This window comes from Zea mays, unplaced genomic scaffold, assembly GCF_902167145.1.
Source record: "Zea mays cultivar B73 unplaced genomic scaffold, Zm-B73-REFERENCE-NAM-5.0 scaffold_210, whole genome shotgun sequence".
Classification (NCBI taxonomy): Eukaryota; Viridiplantae; Streptophyta; class Magnoliopsida; order Poales; family Poaceae; genus Zea; species Zea mays.
This window is the reverse complement of record NW_023366828.1, coordinates 32,417-55,703: the sequence shown is the minus strand read 5'-3', so window position 1 is coordinate 55,703 and position 23,287 is coordinate 32,417. Positions and strand designations below refer to the sequence as shown.

Genomic DNA, 23,287 nt, shown 5'->3' with positions numbered 1-23,287 from the left:
CACGAAGGCAGGCGAAGCTATGTTGAATCTCTTATCCGGGATAGAGAAGCCAGAACTAGTCCTGCTATTTGACTCGAGTACACAGACTTACTTATACCTTTTCTATGCTCTAAGAAAATCGGACTAAAGAGTTTCGCAATGAACTCTCCGTGATTTACATCAAATCTAAAAAGAGATAGACGGAGAACTATCTAATTCACTGAACCTTAGAAGTTGGAGCTTGCAGGAAGAGAGGGTCAAATGCAAGAGGAGTGGGCCCTGTGATGTTTTACTGGGAAGACAAGTCCCAATCGGAGATACAAGCTTCTCATAGAGCCAAATTGAAATGGCAAGATAGAAATCTGCCGTCGGTGGAGATGGAAAGTTTTGTATATTCGACGCTCGCTCAGAAATGAATCATACTTAATCACTTGATTGACCGAATAATAGGGTTGCCTACTTTTATAGGGGAGACGGAACTAGTACTATTCCTTTCCTTGCGGTTGACTGGTGATGATCCTCTGGGTTTGATTGGAAATCCTTCTTTCTTCCGGGGGCGGAGAAGTCTGCTCTGGTGGAATCTCATCTAGATGCTCCGGCTCGGTCTTCTTTATGCATAGCCAGTTCTGGCACTTTCTAGCATTCCTTGGATCATACGTTTCTGTGGTTTTTCCTGGTATCGTACTACTTCACTCATGCTTCTGTTTCCTAAAGGAAAGCCGGAAATAACCAATATCTTTATCTTGTGGGTAGAGGTAGTTCTTAAAATCTCTCTTTCTTGATAAGGATTGATCGACGGTTTCAAAGAGAAGACAAGAAGAGTGGTACGTTAGTGTGAGTGCATATACGATAGTCGCCATCTCAAGATCCGGCGGTTGATGTTTCCTGGCACTCTTTGGAACTGGCTCTCTATCCAACAGCCATCATCCAGACATAACGAATTGGTATGGTATATTCATACCATAACATAAGAACTTCTAGAGCTCGAATTCTTATCGATACTGGAACTCAGAGCATAGGAGGGAAAGTCGATTGCTTTTGAAAAAAAGTGTATCTCGCCTAGTGGAAAAAGTGGTACTTGATTAATCAACTCAGCAACTTCCCTTCCTGGCACAGATAGCCTTCCTTCACTTGAATGAAATGTGCACTTGACCGTGATCCCTTGCTTGGATGGACACTCTCTCTATTCTTATCTCTTGTCCGGCACCAATCCTTCTTCTTGATCCCAACCTACTAAGAGTTTTCCGATCGTCATCCAACCAGTAACATGTGATGACCGAATCGACTGCTCTGTGAAGAGTTGGAAGTCAAGCTAGGGGATATTCTCTCTCAACCTATTCTTGGGACATTGGCCAAAGATAATAAGCGAAGAAGGAAGGCAAAGATACTTGGATTCCATTGATTATCTTCCATTTCATCCTGCACTTGATTGCAAAATTTCCAAAGAAGAAGCAGTTACCAGATCCGGGCAGAGCAAACCAAACTAGATGAGAAGGCAGAATGTAGCTAAAACATATGGGTTTCTCTAGAGAAAAACCTGCATGTACCTCTACCAAACGCTAGAATGCCGATATGGTTGAAGTAGCAAATAGCCAATGTATCAAATAGTCAATGTTGCTCCATAATAAGCCGAAATAGTCCCTTTACCTTTGACAAGGGTAACACCTGCCTTCCATCTCTTCTCTACAGGCATTCACTGAACAGAGCACTATCTGAAGGAAAAGAAGGATTCTAGTTAGCTTTTCTGGTTTCCGAATCCAACCTGTTTCGGTGGAAATCGAATTCGATGAGTTGGCTGCCAGCCATAATCTTGTTGTCTTCTTCTTTCCCTAACCTTATCTTAGCCTTAGGCGCCTCTCGGAAACTTCATAATCTGAATCACTTTCCTCTCCGGGTAGTAACCATAACTTTAACTAGGAACTCGGCATTATAGGACCGAGTCTTCTTTAGTAGCTGTCTGAGTTTTTCCGCTTTCTCCGATCTCCGCCACTTCATCCGTTGTGGCCCGTAATGTCATAGCTTTCAGGGTTGGGTTCTGATAGAACTCTATCCATAGAGACCTCCTCCCTTTGCTCGTATATAGCACTTAGAAGAGTGACTTCTCCCCGATAAGGGTTTAGAGTATAGAGAGGATGCCTTTCTATAAATAATAGTAATAGTAAAAGACATAAAGCAAAGACTAGATTCGATGTTGAGTCTTTCTTTTTTCTCGACTTTTTCGAAGATTGATTGTGACGAACTGGCGCATTTCCTTGGGGAACTTATCATAGTCTTTTTAGTTTTATTTATCGGAAAGAAGGATACTTTTATTATTACCGTAACTTTGATTTTACTTGATACAAATACAAAGTTTTGATTACGAAACTTTCCTTGTGACCGGATCTTTTTATGCTCTCTTGGAACCGACAACTTATCAATCTTCATGCTATTACTAACACTTATGACTGAGCCGCACTTGCTTTTCAAAAGAAATTTAAACTCTCATGCCTGAGACTAGCCAATAGAAGAAAGAGCCACAAGCAAGCCATAGCAGCATCCTTTTTCTTCGCTTTCTTCAACAATGCGAATCTACCTCACTCCTCATCAGAACTCAAATACAAATTTTTAGTATCATCTGGTTCTATTTCCTCACTACAGCAATAAAATGTGAAACCAATATTCATCATGAAACTTCAGACACTGATGATTGTGAGGGAAGAGAGACGACGTAGGCTGATTCAAAGTGAACAGAAAACCAACAAAAGAATGGAAATTCATTCTTCTAAACAGGAGGTCTAGAGCCACCTTCCTCTAGGGGGCATCCTCACGATCCTGCTCTTTATCCTTTCTTCTTATCCTCATCTTCCGAATCGTCAAGTGAGCAAGACTACATAATAAGAGAATGCGGGAATGGATCTGAGACTGATGGCTGACCGGCCTGCACCCACCGAACCCTTAGCCCTTGCTTCAATTAGAGCAACATACGAATCTGCAGAAGCATCTAATAGCGATTCTTAGAATCAGTTCGGAATGAATGCTATACTTTTTCTTCCCCACTCATCTTATTAAGCCTTTTTCTTAGCCCGCTTAGCTTCCGTGCCCAGATAGACTTTTACTATACTATAAAAGAGAGCTAGATGATCTGTTATCAAGTGAGAAGAAAGGCAGGTCCAGAATGCCGTTGATAGGCCTAAGTCCCTCACCTAGAGTCATCGTCGGAGGAAAATCGGTAACCTAACCTACAGGAGTAGAAAATGAAGTAGGTCCAGGTATGATCAAGCTCTGTCGTGAGCCGGTGCTTGAACCGTGGTTGAGGCTGCCGATGCCTCTCACATTAGCTCCCGGCCGCTAAAAATAAGGCTAGGCTTGCGAGCCCGCCTTCCCTAATGAGAAAGAAAACTAGAACTATTATAGCCTTTACTATAAGCTGGGAACTCTTTCTGACTAAAGAAAAAAAGGAAGCAAAGCTATATTTCGATCCAAGCCCTAGGTTTGGCTCACGCCCGGAAACCTATAGTACAAGGGTCGGTGGAGGGGACCCTGAGACCTATGGGATGAGAAGGAGGACTGAGAAGGCAAGACGGATATCAAAGGATTCTCTTCGGTCAGGGCTTATATAGGCTCTTCAAGACGAATGGTATCGATGCACTGCTCTCAGGCGAGATTGAACACGAAAAAGGTGCGGTGCATCAAGGCGTGAATAAGGAAGAAGTCACCTTTGTCGGTTTTCAAATTGAGGACCAACTGTGCTCCGAAAGTGAGAGAAGAGATCTGACTCACCGACATCCACATCAAGAGAAACAGACGAAGCAGCTCAAGCAGAGCTAGAAACGGAAGCCGAAGCAGCATCTTCTTCCTTTTTCCATACAGAGAAAGCTTATAAGGCCTTTATTTTCTTTCTTTTATTTTACTTCCTTAGAAGAAATTGGAAGAAAACCGTAGCGAAACGGTTGAACCTTAGCGAAGTATTTTTGGTTCATTACAACCTGATCCTATTCAGAATCGGAGAATAGGAACGAAGTAGCTCGCCTAAAGAGGAACTACAATGATTCTTTACTTCGATCAAGAAAGAGCTTTCTCAATAGAGTTGCTTACTACGAAAAGAAAGATGCCCCACTAGTCTGATTAGATGAATCACTAGCCCTTACTCTCAGTCACTGATTCAAGAACGAATACCGAGACAGCCGTTCCCTTGCCGGTCTACTGCCTGATGGCTTTACATCGCTAAAGAATCTGTAATGGACAGCAAGAACTCTGAATCAAGAAAAGTACCAAATCGATTGGAAATGTACGCTCCTGTGGGAGTCGAACCCACCGCATAGGTGCCTTGTTCTACCGAGAGATGAACTAAGGTAAGGAGCGGCAACCCCTACATCAGTTCTTTGTACCACCCGGAAGGGCACGAGAGAAAAAACAAAACCAATAAAAAAAAGATCAGACGAGACGGAATTGGTAACGTGAACGTCTTTTCGTCTTCTTGCCTGAGTTTCATATAAAAAAACCTGGCTTTCCAAAAAAAGAAGTACTGATTGAGACAGGCTTCCCCTTTTCTGATGGCTATCCCTAGTCTCTTACTTACAGTACAGAATTTCTTGTCTACTGGCTGGAAACTTGAAAGGCTTACCACTGGATCGAAGGCAGAAGAACTTTTAGGATTGGCTAGAGGGGAACTATGAACTACTCCCCCAATCCCATTGGCTGCACGGGAACCCTATGTTATTAGAAAGTCTTCATTCATTCTGAATCTTTTAGAATATCGCTTATTACGGGTATCTTTCAAATTCAATTTACTATATATGTATCTTTCCATATGAGCTATTCCCTTTGCTTTCAATCTGTCTTGTGCCACTCCAGCTTTCACTCAAGCCATTCTTTGCCTGTCGACCCTCACTCTTCCTCTTGCTTCCTTAGTCTCGAGCATAAAGAAGGCACCGAAAAACTGGTGGGAAAGGAAAGGTATACTTTTCACAGCCGACAAGCTTTCATTTAAGCCCTAAAGAACTAGCTTCCTGGCGGACTTACTCACTCGATCACCGGCTTTCAGAGGATTCCCCCACTTAAGAATAAAGGGGCATAGACTACGAAAGGGCTACGTTCACTTGATGAACGGTAAAAGGTATTATATTACATAACGAGAGCATACGAGCGGAATACGATACTATAGAGCTTTCCGAAAGTTTGAGCTGAAGGGTAATAGCGCCCTCTATCAAGCTATTGGAATTGGCTGGAACTTTCTATACCAAAAAGGGACGGGCTAGGGGGAGGTTTGATGCAATAGAGATCTTTCATAGATGGATACCGATATGATCTTATTGATACGAGAATTCCGACTGCCTCAAAGGGCTTTGAGACTGAGACTGATGCATGCACTCTTTTCTTTATCCGTGGAATGATTACACTTGCATCAATCCGCCTTCTTTCGGCTCCTGTTTATGAAAGCTGAGGTTCCATTTGGAGAGCTATTGGATGAACGAGGAAAGAAAGAAGAGTTCTGAGATTGGATCACAGACATAGTGGGCGGTTCTATTCTAATCTAAAAGGAAACCCCATTTCATTGATATACGCACTGGTACGAGAAAGCACGAAAAGGTAATGACGAGCGTAGAAGCGAAAGAACAACCTGGTTTGAAACGGAAATCTTTTAGCAGGGGGGCAAGACGACCAAGAATAAGAAAGGGCTTTTTCCTTTACGCGGGGGTGATTTTGAAAGACTTCTATCCTCTTTATTTCGATCACCTCTTGGGGCGCATTCCAATCTTCTTCCAGCGATAGACTGGATTTTTTCATCTTTTTCTCGTCTTGTAGTTGTAGCAGTTGCAGTTATAGTAAAAAAATAACAAGATTGCACAACCATCTTGTCATTGGAAATTGTTCGTTCATAAGAACAACCCTCCTCTAACGAATAAGAAAGAACCCTTTTCTATCGAGTTCACCACCTGATAACTTAAAAGTTACACTTACTTGTTCGACACTGGATTTCTATCCCGGAACATCAGCTCTCACAATCCCGTATCCGTCTAACAAAACAAAACCAAAAGTTTGAGGGTAGGCACATGCATTCCCTTCTAAATCTCTCAAGATAGGATGTCCTAACCACCCGGACAGCTATGAAATCTCCGTTGTCCATTGATCCCGCTCTGAAGAATCCTCCCTTCGCCGGATTATTAGCGATGCGAAAAAACTTGTTTCTCGGTTTAGACTAAGCTTCCGATAAGAATAGTTGATTGATGTTGAGATATCTTCATTGGATTGGAACAGCTGTTTTGATAGGATTTGGATTTATCGTGGGTTACCGAGATCGCTTCCTGGATGGAAGTCGGGAATGAATCGGAGAGATCCGCAAACCAATGAATGGTGAAAGAGGTAGCTAGAAAAGCTAGCACAACTAGCCGATGTTCGTTTGACGGATGCCGGGCACTTGCTAACGAACGGAAACCAAACTGAACAGTGAAAGATCTTGGGGGTTTAGCCTGCGAGCGAATGGAAGAAAAATGACACGAAGCTGGATATGAGTAGATGTTTTTGGTCGAAAACGTCTTTCATTCACAATGAAACAGAATGGTCTCGCTCGATGCGTCATTTTATGATGTGTATTTTCATATTAAGAGTTCTTAAAAGAACTCAACTCAAAGCCCAACCGTCAAAAGGATGCTACAATGTTCGAAATTATCAACTTAACACGCCCCCTTACTTCCTTCGTGACCTCCCATCCCACTACTTCATCTACCGAAATGATTAGGCAGATCTCCTTTTTTCTAGCATTAAACCTGCTCATGATCCTTAGGCTATAGAGCATGGAGCAGACAGAGAGATGAAAGGACCACCTTCTCCTGCTTGCTTGATCGGAATCTATTTACATTTAGAATAGCTGAAGTGCTACTTCACTTCACTTAGTAGTTGAAACTCGGAGAGACAGAGAGAGTCCTCTCTCATACTTGCCAATTCCCTTGCTGATCAGCAAGGGAAGCAGTTGGCAGGAACCAACCTTAGTTGCCCCTCGGTAGAGTGAGTCTACTTAGCGAACTGGCAGGACGCAGAGATCGATTGATCAATATGCATATCGAGAGTTGATGGTTGACCGCCGCCCCCCTTGTCCTGTCCTGGGGGCTCCCCGGCCGGGGAGGCAAAGGGGATTGCTATCGTCACCCTTTCTCCCGGAAAAGAGAAAAAGTGACTAACTTTTTTTCTTTTCGGTTGGTTGGTCCAAAGAACGAGAGTCAGCTTCCTTAAGTCCGTTCTTCCTCAGTAGCTCAGTGGTAGAGCGGTCGGCTGTTAACTGACTGGTCGTAGGTTCGAATCCTACTTGGGGAGATTTGATTCATTCTGAATTCGAATTGATAGTTATCGCTTTTCTGACCCTGTCCTTCTCCTTTTTCTTTTCTAAAGACGCAGCAGAATCGTCAAACGGGACATAAAAAGTGGGAAGTTGATTGTAGGATTTCTATTCCTCACTCTCGTATAGGTGAACTTGGTTCGTTCAATGAAAAGGATCCACTGGGAATGAATGGGAAGACTGGGGTAGTATCTTCATTAGCCGGAAGGAATTAGTCTCCACTAGCGTAATTCGAAGAACGAACAAGAAAAGGCGTCACTGTTTAGGTAGGAGGATGGATGGATGTGGTCCAATGGCTAAAGCTCTGCCAGCTTCTTGTAGACTGGCAGTCTCCGAGAGGAACCTTAACCCCCCGGGGGGAGGCCGGGTGGGATGGTATACTTTTTTTTCGCCACAAGTGGGAACTCAGTCCTTGGTAAGACACAAGGGGGGAAGGAAGATCTTCACTCATTCATTTTCATTAAGTGCCTGCGGTGAGACGCGACCCACAACAAACGAAGGGGGTGGAGGGAGACCGAAGAAGGAACAATTGTCTTGAATGCTACGCTGGGATCAGCAGCTTCCAGTGAAGACAAAATGAGTCGGGCAGGAAGAGGAAGATCGTGCGGGGAAAACGGGGTTCGAACCCGCGACTTCTGGCGTGACAGACCAGCACTCTAACCAACTGAGCTATTTCCCCCTTTCGTAACTACTGTCGATTCAACAGTCACCTACCGGTTACCTTTGTAACTATACCAAAACCAAAGTAGCTGTACAACAGAATGCCCTTCGCCTTTAGTACTTTTTTTTTCTTTTGACGACAAAGAAATGGCTCTGCTCGCTTAGACTCGGGGCTCCGCGCTCTATCAGCTATCAGTTAGTTGGCGCTACGCGCGACTTCAGTTGACAAAAGCGAACAAGATAGCGCTAGCGCCCGCGGAGAACTTTCGTTTGTTCGCCTTCTAAAAGGCCTACTGACCTGCCGGTGAAAAGCCGGTTACAAAATAAATAATAAGACGTAGGTAGTGCAAAAGTACCAAAACAACTGAAGCCTACATCCCACTACGTCTGGGTTCCCCCTTCCTATGAACCTTGAGTCAGAGGTCTTACCTTGAGTCAATAGGTAGGGTCAACTATACCAAACCAAAGTGGAAGGGCCACTATCTAAGCTATTAGTGGGCTGGTTTGAACTATTGATTTACTGAATCGAGTGAAGCTGTGTTGCGTAACAAGACTATAGGTCGCCAAGGCCTAGAAGTACAAGTGGTCGCCCTAACGGCCACTCTCAAACTCACTACTTGAGTGACGAAAGTCACTTAGCTTCTTTAATAGGGCTTGCCCTCCGGGGCCCCGGGAAGAGGAAGAAGGAGATAGAGCAAAGGGTCTCCTCTTTCTGTCCGCTCTTCCCGGCATGTAGAGATCCGATTGGGCTTATAGTTTAATTGGTTGAAACGTACCGCTCATAACGGTGATATTGTAGGTTCGAGCCCTACTAAGCCCATCTGACCTGCTTAATCAATGACTCCGGTAGTCACCTGAACCACTCTCTCGGATAGCCCACAGCCTCTCTTCTGGATGCGAAAGAAGATTCGATCAACGTACAAGGTTTGCCTTCTTGTGATGTGAGAAGGAGGGTTCTTAATTGTGTTCTCAGTGCAAAAGGAGTCTGGTTCAGTGAGTCTGAAGAGAGAGAAGATCAGTAGAGCAGTTCGGGGCTTTGGGATTTGCCTGATCGACCCCTACCAGTGTATTAAATGAAGATTGACATTCGTATGTACAATTTACCGGTTCTTCCTCCCGAATTGAGACCCATTGTTTATAGGTCTGGGGATAAAGTAAAGTATCGTAAAGTTAAGTTAAGTATCGTAAAGTAGTTGACAAAGCAAGTAGGAATAGGTCATGTCACAGATAGGCAAGTATAGAAGCAGGAGAAGCTGATAGACATTTGTGAATAGCAAGGCCAAGCTGTATACATATAAGCATTTTAAGGAGTTGTTTGTTGGCATATGGTTTGTTGTCACCACGGGATGCTTATTGTTGAGAAACATAAAAAAGGTAGGCATATTGTTCAGTTCACGTTTAGGTCAGTATAGAAGTAAAGCACGAGATAGGTGTTTACAAGCTAGCTAGGGTTTCTAATAGGTATAAAAGGGTAAGCTAATAACCAAGTAGTAGGGATAGGTCAACGCAAGTCACGGGTAGCCAAGAGAGACGTATTTAAGACTTTTAGTTCCAGGATAGGCAGTCATGTCAAGTAAAGTATAGCTTAGATAGTTCCTATAGAAGTATAGCTAGCCAAGTGACTAGGTTTAGCGGAGATAGAAATAGCGGGCGAGATATCAGGAGACAGGACTAGGACTTTGAACGAAGCAGGAATCTTGTCCTTTCTTTCCGCCCACCCAACTATAATAAGAGTTAGAAAGCTCAATCCAAGACATGAAAGCGGATAACCAAGGTAGTGTAGTCATTGGTTGGAGGGATTCGCCTACTGGTGGGAGGCTGGGAAAACATATTCAATCTCGTAGTGAGGAATGCATTTGAAGAGGGATGAAGGAGAGTTTCTGATTGAACTCCACCACACTGTTTGAATTAGAACTGGTTGCGGTTGCAGTTTGGGAAGGAGAGAAACCATTGCTCCTAGGTTTAGGGCTCAAGAGGGCACAATTTTCTTTTATGGTGGTATTCTTTTCTTTTCCTCTTACCTCCCGCTCCGTGGATCTGTGCTACAGCTCTACCTAGGATGACCTTCTATTATCATGTTATGTCCCTCAGCTCCCCATGTGGAGTCACAACCTACGTGCTATATCTGGAACATGAAAAGTGGTTTTCTAGAGCAGATTAGAATTTCTTCACCGTATCGTATGAGGTAGTACTAGCTTTCATCTCATCTGATGTTCGCCTAGTCCTAAGCAGCAACAAAGATTAGATAATCTGTAATATTGAAAATGGAAAGAGAAGGGATGCAAGGGTATCCCTTCTCTTTCTTTTTTTCTTCTGCTAATCCGGCTTGGCTTGGCCCTGCTCTTTACTGAACTTCAACAACAACCTGATCCCTATCTGTTAATCCGATTCGTGGCCCTGCTGCTTTCGTTGCTAGCACTTCCGTTTTCTTCGAAGGGCTGGCTTTCCTATGAATTGGAATTCCTTGCTTCTTGCTAAAACCGTGCCTCCTTTCCGAGTTCCTGCTTTCAAACTAGTACCCACCCAGATGAAAGGAGAGTACGGCTGAAGGCAGGGCCAGTCAGTGCATTTTCTTGCTTTTTCACACTAGGATGCTTTGCTTGACAAGGGCTATCGTTGCAAGCGTTCCTCTTTCAATTCAAAGTATCACGAGCAAAGAACATTTGTAACTAGTTTTCCTCCGTCCACCATGGAATGAAGATGATCAAATCAAGGATTTGAAAGGGAAGTAGGGTTTACTACTTGCCAACCAGGAAGGTAGGACTTACTCGGATAGGGAGCTCGGGGAGCAAGCAGTAGAAAAGCAAAATAGCGAAGACAGGGAAATGGGGGAAGGGGAAGTTCTTGGTTGAGTGCGGTTGTTCTCCGATAATCCGGTTGAGAACTTTTCCAGCGATGCAGAGGAGAGATCATTTACAAAGAAAGCTATGACTAGGCTAGGATATTCTTCATAAAGATACTCTGGACAGGATCATCGATTCGCTTCCATGGTTGAAAGTAGTGGGACTGCCACATAATACAATGAAAATGAATTCATTCTCGGTTGAGCAGGAGATTCTGATCCAGAAGATGCCGCAGAAGACTTTGAAACGGTTACAAATGGATTGGCTCACTCCGCTCTAGATTTGGTTATGCCAGCCATAGGCAAAAGTGAGAAACCTCACCCTCGGGAGAAAGGAATATGCCTCCTACTAGAAGCGTTGGCCAAGGAAATACCCCCGTATGAGCTGCTTTCGGCAATGGGTGCTGCGGTCAACTAGACCAAAGAGGAAGGGCTACTACCTCCAGCTCCAGTTATTAGTGGGCTTTTTTCTCTATGGGAATACTTAATCGAATTCAGCCGTTTTTCCGAAGAAAGAAGACTCCTCTCTATGGGGCAAGGCATAGAAGTACAAGTGGGAAAACGAGGAATGGGGCGTCAAACTGTTGGAAATAAATGGGTTAGTTAAGTGCAAAGCTGATGGGTCTGTCGATAGATAGTTGGCTCGCTTAGTAGCAAAGGGATCCGGGTAGGTAGATTAGAATGAGACATTCGTTGAAAGAAAGGCCTAGTCTGACGCTTCCTAATTGAATGAACTGATCGAACTTCTTTTCTTCACTCCAAAGCAAGGAGATTATATGATAATCAGCACCAACGATTTGAAGGCCAGGATGAAGTAATATCCCTTACGGGAATCGAACCCGTGTCTTCGACATGAAAAGACGATGTCCTAACCACTGGACGAAAGGGACCAAAAAGCAATTCTTCATATACCTAAGAAAAGAGAAGAGAATAGAAGTGGTTCCTTTTCTTTCTATACGAAATTCGACGATTTCGTTTGTGTTCATGTTGGCGATTTCAGATGTGAATGAGGCCGGTCGTCTCCCCTTCCTACGGGTTCCCAGTGACACATCAACCACGCCCCTTCCTTTTCTCCGATCATAAATAACCTGATCTCTTTCTTTGTCTTTCATCCCCTTCTTTCTAATTCAAAAAAGAAAGGGGGGGCGGTAAGGCGCCTATGGTTTGACAGGCAGGCTCGCAACTTACAAAGGGCACTCGCTGCTCGCAGGCCTGCTCTTTCTATTATGATTTCTATGTCTATGAAAGCTCCTTTGACTCCAGCCCCATAAGCTATTCTTTCACCAGCACCTACGAGACGACTATTGCTATTATTTTGCATTGCCATTCTTCTGGATACTTCGAGGGGATCTGTAAAGAGAAGAAATGGACAAAAAAATGAGCTAAAGCCAAGCGAACAACTCGAGTGAAAAAGCCAGGAAAGAAAAGCTCTAACTTGAGTAAAAAAGCCAATAACCAAGATAAAAAAAGCTCGGCGAGCGAGTAGGTTAGGTAAAAGACACTAAGCTAAGATTAAAGGTAAGTAACTAGTATCGATCCACGGGAGCAAGGAACAAGAAAGGTCTTGAGCTGCCAAGAAGAATGTACCTGGGTCGGGAGCAGGGGTTGGTGGAACAACTGGACAAGCCTAAGTATCTAGCTTTGCTCACCTTGTTGAAACTAGCCCCGTTGCAATAGAGAAATCCTTTCCCGTTGAGAATGAACAGCTTTACCATTCCACTGTCTTTGCTGGAACTGCTGTCCTCACTGAACTAACTGCCCGTTTCACTTGTCCCGTAGCTGGCTTGGAATAAGAAAAGTCTTTTCTTCCTTCCCCGAAAGGAAGAGTTTTGGGCTTAAGGCATAATTGCTCTATTGCGGCTACCCTTGCTATGTTATCCGATGCTGTTCACAAAGCGGCTCTTACTATAGCTATAGACCCGGCTATCTCCGAGTTGAAATTGAACCCAGCCCCGTCCATCAATCCAGAGCTCAAGACAACCGCGATACTTAAATCGCTCAAATAGCCAGCCACCTTAGACGGACACAGCCATTAGAAGAAGAAACGGAAACTCGATGGAGTACCAGAGATCCTCGACAAAGAAAGTCCCGATTCGAGGAACGGAATACATTTCCTTGATTGAAAAGACCGGTAAGAGAAAAGAAAGTAAGCATAGTCTTCTGAAAAGACCGGGAACCGTTTGATTTTCCGTCAACGAAGAACAAAAAGTAACGCTGTGCAAACTCATCTGATCCCTGTTTGGGACTTCTTCTTCATGTCACGAGCCGGAATCGAACCGTAAAATGATCATTCATTCAAAGTAGACTTTTGTCATAGGGCAAAGGAGCTTAGAAGGGTGATGTAGGGAAGTCGTAAGGGATGACCTTAGATGTTGTATGACGGAACGATGACTTAATGCTTCCATTTTTGCTTGAGAAATGACGTAGGTGATAGACTCACTCCTTCTTTCCATTTTTGATTGAGAAAGCGTCTGGCCCAAAGAGGTCTACAGTAGTGCCTTGCGAGGTCGTAGACCCGGTAACCCATCGTTCGCCTAAGATCGAAAATGCGATGTGACATCACTCTTCATTCAGTTCAGTCCATTTGCTTAACACATGCATGTCCAAAGAGATGGCGATGATCTGTCAAATCGAGATTGTGTGGGTGTTCAGTGGATCAAACCCTGTATTAATGGTTCTGGCAGGCTGCTGGCGTGGGACTTCTTTCGCTGGGCCCTTTGGACTCTAAATCCTTCCGGAGTGAGTGGTTCGATTCCACTCTCAGAACGATCAAGTCATTCCGAAAGAAAATGCAAGTGAAACGAGACGAGAATCAAATAAAATTGTAGGCTTATTTCCTAAAAGCGGTGGTTCTCGCCTCCCTGTGCCGCGGGGTGGGCGACTGCGGTTCGAGTCTTTTTCGATCGGGTAGATCCATACCATATGTTCCGGGGGGGAGACGAGGTGTAGCGCAGTCTGGTCAGCGCATCTGTTTTGGGTACAGAGGGCCATAGGTTCGAATCCTGTCACCTTGATGTGGTATTCACAGGGGCCGAAGTGCAAAGCCCCGTAGCCTATCCGTGGTCGGGAAGGCAGGCGAAAAGCACGCACCAAAAAAAAAGAAAGCTATAATTTTCTTTTTTTCTTTTCTTCTTTCGTGTTTGAAACCCATTATCAGGCTTTTGCTTTTGATATTCTATATCTATCTAATATTATAAAGCTATTTCACTGGTTTGATTTACATACCTCAGTCATGTTATTTGTCTAGCCTTCAATCAGAATAGCCTCTCCACCGGTTCCGAAGATTCTTTCGGCATCAATGTGCTTTTGGAATCTTCCTATGAAACAAATAACATTCAGGAACTGTTTAGGACAGAACAGGCCGCAGATCAGTAGAAAGCGAGCTTTTTTCGCGTATAGCCAAGCCAACCTCGAAGCCCAATTAGCGCACGGGCCCTCAACTCAACCCTGGCGAGTACGCTAACTTGGTCAGGGAGCATTTAGACGGTGCAGTTAGTATTGACCACTACCGCCAAGTCCATAATTCCTAAATTGATGAAGTACACATAATGGAGCTCAAAAGCCGATTACAAAATATACTTTTTTAGCATCTTGAAACCGCACATAATAAATATTATGAATGAATCACCTTACAATAACATACGAGAGACTGCTTTCGATTTTTTCGAACAACAAGTCGAACCCAATGAACAATTCCATTCAAAGGAATGTTCTAGAGGGGGCCCTTTTCCGCTATATTCGCGATATTGAACAAAATGGAAGAAATTCTTCACGATTTCTAGAGTTCCGGGATTACTTCACTGATATCGATTTTTTCCTAAGCACGGCCTCTACTCTAGGTTAGTTCAAAGTGTAGTACAACGAACTATCGATACACCGAAAACGAGTAAAGATGGGTACATAAAATGAAGACATCGTGGATTACCCAAATTGGGACGACGATAGGACATTTCACTTTCTTTCGCAATATTTCTGATCATGACTCAACCACTAGGAAAGGGGATTGCTTACTCTCAGCCACGTTTTTCGCTTATGCTTAGTCAAGTGAGGATTCCATTCGAAGTAACGTAACAGGAGCACCATCTTCAAAACTTCTCGGGATCCGGAGTTTATCGAGAAAAGGTCCCATCCTTCAATATCATGATTGGGTCAACCAGGCCAGATCATAAGTTCAATAGTTTGATCGGGTCGACCAGGTCAGGCCCGATCATGAGTGAATAGAAAATCGAAAACGTACATAGCTGTTCCAGCGGAAATACTTTGTTTAATTCTACCACTTCTACTAGGAGTAGCCTTTTTAGTGCTAGCTGAACGTAAAGTAATGGCTTTTGTGCAACGTCGAAAGGGTCCTGATGTAGTGGGATCGTTCGGATTGTTACAACCTCTAGCAGATGGTTTTAAATTGATTCTAAAAGAACCTATTTCACCAAGTAGTGCTAATTTCTCCCTTTTTAGAATGGCTCCAGTGGCTACATTTATGTTAAGTCTGGTCGCTTGGGCCGTTGTACCTTTTGATTATGGTATGGTATTGTCAGATCCGAACATAGGGCTACTTTATTTGTTTGCCATATCTTCGCTAGGTGTTTATGGAATAATTATAGCAGGTTGGTCTAGTAAGACGGGGGGCGGCCGTTCGGTCGCCTATGATATACGGACCAATTGGTCAAAAATGGGTTTGTGCCGCAGGTGTTGAACGATCTACTCTACACAGGTGTGGGCTTACAGGGCTAGGGCTCATAAACCCTTTCTTTCATTGGGTCGGTCACTTTTCCGGGCCGGGATCGAGAAGTGGAAGTCATAAAAAATGATCTTCGCACCCGAAAGGTAGCTTGTCAAGCTGGTCTCACTATTGGAATGGAAATTCTAGCTTTCTTTTTGGCTCTTCTTCTTTGTCAACGCTACTAAGGACCTGACGGTTCGCCTACTTGATGAATGAAAGAACATGAGAAAGGGTTCTAAAAGAAAAGGCGACGAAAGTATACTACACTACACTACAGTACAGTCAAAGTCAGCGGCTGAGTGCCTCGCCTACTATTTTTTGTAGGCGAGCGAGTTAGAGAAGAGGCTTAGGGATAAGAGAGTGTCGGTGCGTACGTAGCCTTCATTCTACTACGCTACACAAAGTCACTTAGCTCGACGTTAATTAAGAGAGTAAAGGAGGAATACCCTACATAGAAGAACCGCTGTTCGCTTACAAAGGTATAACCTTTCGCTCCCCGGGGCAAAGCTGCTTCGCACCACTGATAGACGACTACTTAATTAAGATTCCATTTCAAAGGCGCTACTTTGTTTCGCAAGCCTTTGTCATTGTCAGTCAACTAAGGTTGGCCCTCGGCCCCCTGCGAATCCGTAAATCAGAGAGCATGCCGCAAAAAAAAGGATGGTCCCCTATGCATTGAATTCTTTCCGGAACGAAAAGAATTCAAGTACCTGACCCCCCCATCATGGTGAACCTCTCCTTGTGATCGGGATGAGGTAGATGCCTCCCAGCCGGGGGGCGGATCGAATCGGAGTTTCCTTAGGTAGCCACCGACCTACAGTTCTCCTTAAACTTCTGTGCTTGGTGGAAAAGAAGCGAACAAAGGTACGCTCGCTTGCTGTCTTGTTCTCTGCCGCGGACTGGGATCGCTCGCCAGCTAGGCCCTCTAGAAAAAAGTTGGAGCAACATTGTATGAGAACATATTACCCATCTTCGGGGACAAGGGGCGGAACGACCTCTCGATCTACTTACTGCAGCCCAGGACGGGCGTCGTCGTCTAGGCGTGACTTCTTGTTTTGATCTCCCCTACGCCTAGGACGTTGTCTGGGCCAAGAGCCATAGTTAGTTGCTGTTTCCATTTGGTTCTTCTTTCTCGTTGTTGATACCGGCAAGACCCAGCCAGATGATGATGTCTGCTGGTTGGTAGTGAGAGGACTCTTAGTACCCGCAAAAAAAAGGGCGCTGGTCATGTGATTTAGTTTCTTGCTCTCCCTTAGCAGCGGGAAAGGAGTCTATCTATCTGCCTAGCTTTGGTAGATTTCCCCCAACGCAATTCAAAAACGGAAATTCCACGAATCCCTGAGGTGGATAAGCCCGACGACTCAGCAGCAGTGCGGAATTGAGTTTCTGGTCCGGTGGATCTGATCTATTCTATTCTGGGGCAATACATACCAAAAGGTTCGAAAGAAGGAAGGCGCAGTATATAACCAACCCGCCCATAGCCGGTCTAACTGCTGAGAGAGAAAAGTGCTTTTCTTTCCCTAAGAGTCCTCGAGTACACACAGCTATTGCTGATCCTTTGCGAGATCAGGATGAGACCCTTCAGAATTTCTAATCAATCCATGTTAGGTCAACATCGAGACAGAGCATCTCAGTTGGCTCTGTCAAGGAAGTGAAACAGGCATTCCTAGGTTGAGGTTACCATAGGATTGACCCTCAGTCAGGCCTCCGATTCCAAGGAGTTGATTCAGCAAGTTCCCCGTGCTACCCCGCGGGAAGTCTAATCGGATCAATCGGTGGTTCCGTAATGAGTAGTCGAATACACATTGAGGGGGCCTTGCCTCCTCCTTCCCGCCCACACCTTCATTCTTTTCCTCCTCTGATCTTAGAAAGCCAAGAGACTTGAATTTAAGGCTTCAACAGTTATAATTATACGAATTCTACATACTAATTCGAATTAGCCAATAAATTAGCTATCATCTTTTCAATATAAATTATTGCAATATCAATGAATTGCAAAAATGCAATATTCAATAAGTAAAAAACAATACTCTGAAATAACCTACTAAAAAAAGGATATTATTAAACACTAATAAGAAAATAAGATTTGATTTCTATTCATCTTAATGTTTCTTATTATTATATATGCCCCTTTGTTTAGGGGATTCTATGTCTAATTATTCCAAAAATTGGATTGATTGATACGAGTTGATTTCCTGTTACGATGGATGGAAGAAAGAATGGATAGTCCAATAGCTGCTTCAGCAGCCGCAAGGGCTATAACAAAAATGGCGAAAATGTAGTTGTGGAAGTAGTCTTGCCCACTTTGCCTTACGCTCATAGAGATCTATAAGTATCCCTCTTGTCTAAGTAGGTAAGTACGCTCTGCCCAGTACTTTGGCATTAAAGCCTGAGTCCTTTGACCTTCTTTCTTGAATGTTCTGGAATCCCAAAGTTAGAATTGAATGCAAAGAAAGAAAGTGAATTCCAAGTGAATCACGAAAGAAGCAAAGCCGTAACTCGCTTCCGCCGGCAAGTAGGCATGAAAAGTAAACAATGGTGACCCCTCTTGCATCTCCTCCTTCAAAACCCTATCCTCGATCAATGGTATTGGAATTTGAGCCCAGACAAAGCTTTTCTCCTCAGGAATTTCATTAATGAATTTTATTATCTTGATAGACCGATGAGCTATAATGTCTCTGGGTAGGGGGGCCCGCCTGGATCTATGATCGTCAATATTGGGGTGCTATCATAAGGTGGTTAGATCTCAACCAAGTAAAGGGCGCCCCTGAGGACGTAGACTTAAACTAGGGGGCTGAGATTGTCTGCTGAGAAGCTCTGGAATGATAGAGAAGGCAAAGGATGCTAGTACTGGACGAGTAGTAAGAAAAAAGAGTTCCTGCTGTCCAACTACCCGATTCGTTAAAGTAGCACTGGTAAATGCGTAGATAGCTGTCCAACTAGTCTATTCGAGAAAGTAAATAGCAACGGAGACATACTACTAGCACAGGTCGCGGGAAGGAAACCCGGGGAGGAGGATGAGATAGCTTGGTGGGTTTGTTTGTAACAACTAGCAATACTCGTTCGGTTTCAAAAGTAGAGCTATAAGACCGGGTAAGCAATAGGAAAGAAATGTAGTTGTAGTATAGTACTGTACAACACAACTAGCACAGGAAAACTATTCGAATCGCTTGTAACAGCAAGCCGGAGCTAGCCTAAAAGAATTCCATATCTGAGCGTTCTAGTCATTCCTGCGAAACTAGAAGCTACTACTCGTTCCAAGGGTGGAGGAGAAGTATCCGTCTTGTTCTTACGCCGACGATGTCTGGTTTATATTTCATAATAGAAGAGGTGGATTGGATAGTTTATATCATGGAGAAATGTGCCTATCTCTCGATCAAATAGTAATCGGATTGTAAGAAAGAAGTTATGGTAGTTTTGACTTAGGGGCCTACTGCCTATTAAGAACCTGGAGTGAACCTTATTTATTTTTGGGGAGAAATGACTCTTGTGAATTGTAGAAGCAATAGCATGTACAAAGCTAGGTTGATCTACAAAGATAAAGAAGAAATAGACCTACCTTTCCAACTATCTTTTGAAAACACTAAGCAGGGATCAAAGCACTATTAATAGGTCCTCCTGAAGTAATCCTTAACAGTTGTGAAATAATGGCTTTTCTAACCAACAGGTCTATTGTTTCAGCCAGTAATCCAACCAACAACTGAAGTTTTTCCCATCCCAAGTCTAAAGATAGAGATGAACCCTCTGCTGTTCAAGATTGGCTTAGTGTTAAATCATCCACTGCTCTCTTTCCTCTTGTTTTTGGTGAATTATCAGTGTGCAGATGAATTCAATCCACTGCTATTGAAGAAGCTTTTGGAGGCATATCCTCTCTTGTCTTGTCGGACTAAGAGCTCTTGTCTCTTTCTTTTCCCACGGTAACTAGAGATTGAATAATAGAAGCCAGATTCAATATCATAAGAAAATAGAGATTGTAGCGTAGAGTCAGGCTATCCCATGTTAGCAATAACAGCTTTGGGATCTTTCCTGTTAATGATGAATAGCTTGCCTCAACAGATAATCAGAATTCTTTCTATTCGCGGTATAACAACCGGAAAACGAATCGATCTAGATGCCCCACTCTTGCCTTGAAGGAATTGAATCATCAACTGACTTACTTGAGGAATAAATCAGCTGCTTTCGATTCTTGTCTATCGGATTCTATTGAGAAGAAGGGACAACCATCCATCCTCCCCGATAACGATAAGTGGTTGTCTACTTCCTTGAAGCCCTACTTCCCTAGAGAATTTATTTAAGCAAGTATTGGCGTAGGAGGTGCGAAACCACGGCAATGCAATGACAGATAGGGTTTTTGGAAAGCGGGTAAGGAGGCAGGTAAGTATTAGTCGGTGGATAGCTGTTTTGGAAGAACACTCGGATTAGGGGGAACCCCAAGCGCGAGCGAGGAAGTAAGAAAGTAAGAAGCTAGCAAGGGTTGTCAAACCAGCTAAGGATGTAGCTGTCATCAACCAGAAGCAAGTAAAGACGGGAAGCCCTCTACTCTAGTATTTCGCTTAGGAGGGGATGCCACCTCGGAGAGCAAGCCTGGTCTTGCAAATGAATTGAAATGAAGTAGTTGTTTATTTAAAAGCAAGGAAAGATAGCAGTTAAGGAATATCGGATCGGGTTGCTCGGGGAACAGGATCTTAATGATCAAAGAAGTGATTCAAAGAAAAGTGCCGGTAATGTAATGGTACTCCGCGCCATGGCTCTGGTACTTAGGAATGATTGGGTTGTCCCTTCACTCAGAAGATAGGGTTGTTTCTTGCTTTGGTTGAATCAACCCTTCACTCGGGCTAGACTCCTTCCTATTGATTCCCTTCTTCTATAGACAGACCCCCGGCTAGGGCAGCAGCGTTTTAAAGAAATACGAACAGTTTGGTTTTCAGTGAGCCCGCTTCTTATTCTTAGTGATAGGTTTCTAAAGTATCTATCGCTATGTGCCCCTCCCCGGAAAAAAACAAATAGGCTCGGGCAATTATCAGCTTAGGGACAGCAAGCGGATAGTAGATCTGGCTCCATCCCTTGAATCCGCTGTAACTGATAGAATCTTGTACGAGAGACCCGCAAATAAATAGGGAAACCCGCTTAAAACGCTTTTTAAGTAGAAGCTGAGCCATTACCTGCTAGCATATCTCCCCACCAGGACTCCCCCCAAAGCAAAGCTAAACCCGTTCTTTAATTCAATACCTAGAGACCCGAAAGCTCCAGTCCAAGTTGAGGCGCAGTAGGAGGGATTTCTGTCACCATTATTTATGGACCACGTAAACATACTTTTTTAGTTTAGATTCTTATGCTGGACCTGCAGCCCTAGCCTGGGACACCACTGTGCGACATAAAGATCGGATCAAGTTATGATTTTCTCATTAAGAAAGAGTACCCGAGAAGAATAGATATGATCCGGAAACACTCTTATTCGACGAGGCGTAGAGCGTTTTACTTTCTTCTTTACAATTTCCTTAATGCGCATGAATGAGAGATTACAGCACTTAGTATGAGCATATCGGCCTAGCTTCTTAGCCATAAGAATAGTTCTACCTACCAAGTCAACCCTACTCTTGCCCACAAGAAATTATTATTAGATACTCAATTCTTCATTGACTAGCCCCCCCAAGCAATTACCTATGCCCTCCCTAGCTTATCCATAAGATAAGAAGAGACATATCTGAATAGATAGTATTAGACCACTTCTCACAAGCCCAGTCATACATAAAGGAGGATTTCTTATAGGCAAAAAGAAAACACATCTATATCGGCGTCAAGAGTTACCCAAGTCCGAAGTAATGCGTCTTTCTATCTAGTCCAACATGCTTACCCAAGACCCAACTTCTTCACTACTTGACCTACTTTCTATAACTCCCAGACTCTGCTTATTATGCCCGAAGGAGCGTATTTAGACTGAATAAGTAAATAAGGCGCGGAGCGATAGAACATCTCTCAGTTCACTAAGGATGAAATACTCTTGCTAGCTTTCGATGAATGCCTCCAGTTTTGGAGTAGATATAGGCAAAATTTAGCAAGTAACATGGTTGCTGTCACAATTCCTTAATCTTCTCGGCTGGAATCTACAATGGGCTACGTACGCCCTTGTTTTTGAATCACGGAAATGCAGAGGTTTTAATTAGTGCTTACCTGCAGTCCACCCTTTCTTTGAACCTTGTAAATGATCGAATTTACAGATATGAACTGAGTGCCATTTGATGAGTAAGATCGAACAAGGGAGAGGGATATGGAAAGGATGAAGTAATGAAAGAGGAAGTCATTGCTAGTAGTAACGACTTGTCACGATCCATTGGTTCATATAGAATCCATGTCCTAGGTCTATCAAAAAACATTCTTTTCGCTAAGCGTATATAATAAAATAGAGTGAAAGGGTCCACCCCGAAACCAAGGGGGTACTAACTAACAGCTGAGTCCTCTCCGAACCGCAGGAGATAGTTGCCCATCATACGGCTCACCAACTTCACTTGCCTCTAAGGGGGGGCTCGCTCCGGGCAGGTTCGGATCACTTACTATACACGGCCCTACGAAGGGGTTAGGAGCGTTTTCAAGATGATTCTTTCTTTGTCGAGACGAAAAAGGAACCCATCTTTTCGATTGAAAAATGTGAGTCTGTTTTGCCCACTTTATCCATCCCCCTCTATAAAAATGATAAAAAAGGCATTTTAAATGCTTCTTATTCCCGTGTTTGATCTTATCCATCTCTGCCCCGCTTCCATGTGGGCAGAGACCCCTGTAGAGAATGAAGAGGAGCCAAGGATCTTACTCTCAAGAGTGCTTCGATAGGCTCCACTCTCTCCCCTGAATAAGTCAGGCTCCGTTAGCCTGGGCTGAGATGGGGATAACGAGTCGACGATTGAAGCCCCCAACGTTCTGCCAGACACTGGACAGGGGTAAGCTCTGTAAATGTGTAGAGCCAAGTGTAGTGTGGTGTAGTAGTAGGCACTTCTAGGCCCCTTCCCGGCTACTGGATCACTCCAGTGCTTCGGGTACTACGGACCCTCTGCCATCCATTGCAGCAGAGCCGTTTCATGAGCGGGGGGGCTAAGCGCAGTTCTTTGAATCAAAGGTTTCATGAAATCAAAATCGATTCTTTTTTAGATATCTGGATAGATGGATGGATCTATCTTTCTATTCAGATATCTTTTGCAATCAGCCCCAAATCCTTGATTTGGCCAGGAAACAAAGCACTGCTTTGGGCCCAGGAAGCGAAGCTGCTTCTCCTCCACACTTCTTTATTTCTCCGTGCCCCTTCCGCCTTCGCGCGCCATTGGCGCTTTGCTCTCCTCTTATTTCTTCATTGGAGGGTTCGGATGGACTTCGCCGTTCTTTCCCAACGAAAATGGAAAGGGCTGTATCACATCGAGATGTCGATTCGTTTTCCGCCCCAAATGAGATGGGGAATTAGTCACCTCTGTCCCTTCATCTTTATGAAAGGAATCGAGGCCCGGCTCGCGTCGTTCCAACAACCGACGGGGAGCACCCCAGTATACGATCGCGCGCAGTAACTGGGAGTCCTATTACACCTAAGGCCAACTTCCATTCACCAAACCCAGGTTCATCTCGTGTAGTGATTGTGGACTCGTACAAGGATATGGAGTCGACGGTTGATGTATCAGACTCGACCCTGTCTTTCGTAGCATGCATTCCCATCTGTGTTGCAACTGATTCGGTAAGCTACGTGTCCGGTGCACGGAAAACAGCCTTCGGTCTCCCAACCTTACTCATGGCAACC

General features: G+C 44.0%; 3 non-coding genes across 3 annotated transcripts; 1 reads left to right on the top strand and 2 right to left on the bottom strand.

Moving 5' to 3' along the window:
• Nucleotides 1-7,896: 7,896 nt before the first annotated feature.
• On the bottom strand, nucleotides 7,897-7,970 carry TRNAD-GUC (transfer RNA aspartic acid (anticodon GUC)). Its single transcript has one exon. It is a non-coding gene; the product is annotated as a tRNA-Asp (tRNA).
• A 3,641-nt stretch (nucleotides 7,971-11,611) lies between these two features.
• Nucleotides 11,612-11,683, bottom strand: TRNAE-UUC (transfer RNA glutamic acid (anticodon UUC)). Its single transcript has one exon. It is a non-coding gene; the product is annotated as a tRNA-Glu (tRNA).
• Nucleotides 11,684-13,732: 2,049 nt separating this feature from the next.
• On the top strand, nucleotides 13,733-13,807 carry TRNAP-UGG (transfer RNA proline (anticodon UGG)). The gene has a single exon. It is a non-coding gene; the product is annotated as a tRNA-Pro (tRNA).
• Nucleotides 13,808-23,287: the final 9,480 nt, after the last annotated feature.